Raw genomic sequence first — 1,028 nt, 5'->3', positions numbered from 1 at the left:
CACAGGCACAACAGATAAGAACATTTTCTAATACTAAAATTTTAATTTAAATATTCAATTACACAACAGACAATAAAGTTCAGCTTCCTGACAGCCTGGAGGATGTGGCTGGGGGGAGATAATTTAGCTTCCTAGAAGAAAAAAAGAAAAGATTCTGTATGTCATTATAATCATAAACTCTCTCAAAAATCTTTATTTTAAGAGACAAATTCAAAATATGGAGAAAGATTCTCATTATTTTAAGATAAGTTAAACTTAAATTATAAATATTAAGAAAGTTTGTCATTATAATGACTTACAGAATCTCTTTTTTGTCACAAATGAGCTTCCATACCTCTCTTAAGCAGTAGGTGGCGGTGGAAATTGTTTGCGACCCGCCCGTTAAGAAGAAGAAGAAGAAGAAGAATGCTACAGGAAGCAGAGGGAGCTCGTCCTCACAGCGCCAATAAAGACAAAGTGTGTCTCTAACGGACTCAAAGTGTCCACATCGAGCTGTCTGAAGAGACTCTGTGCTCAGTGTAGCTGGAAATAGACCGATGTGATTGAATGTATGAACACATCGGTCCTGTGAATGAGTGAAAATGTCTCACAAACTACTGGACGCTGCTTTAAAGCCTGAAGTCCGGATACACGGAGCAGGTTTGTTCGTTTTATTTGTTCTTCTGCAGCTGTGTCGGTATTCACAGCCTTTTACTTCAGTGTAAGTGCCAATACTCCATTAAAAGTCCTGCATTTACAACCTCACCACCAATGGGTTGTAAACGTTTATTTCTGCCATCTTAAATCTCGCATCGTTCTCGTAGGATCTCGCGGTGACAGACACAGCTCATCACTCCAGGACATCTTCACACAGTGCGTGTTCTGCGCTTTTGGATGTATATGGATGATATATGATATGCTTCAAACACGGGAATGATGCAAATCCAAAAACTTACAAACCCACAAAACAAATGCCAAAGAAAAATGCTGCAAATACCAAAAACACACAAAACCCCAAAACAACTGCAAGAGAGAAACGCTGCAAATTC

At 38.8% G+C, this 1,028-nt stretch overlaps 1 protein-coding gene across 1 annotated transcript in view; it reads left to right on the top strand.

Annotated features, from left to right (window-relative positions):
- Nucleotides 1–1,028, top strand: part of LOC118339701 (zinc finger protein 271-like) — a 10,634-nt gene that overhangs the window by 7,437 nt on the left and 2,169 nt on the right. The window lies entirely within an intron of this gene.

This window comes from Morone saxatilis, unplaced genomic scaffold (assembly GCF_004916995.1).
Source record: "Morone saxatilis isolate NCDOM2014 unplaced genomic scaffold, NCSU_SB_2.0 Contig6, whole genome shotgun sequence".
NCBI lineage: Eukaryota > Metazoa > Chordata > Actinopteri > Moronidae > Morone > Morone saxatilis.
This window is presented reverse-complemented; position numbering and strand designations above follow the sequence as displayed.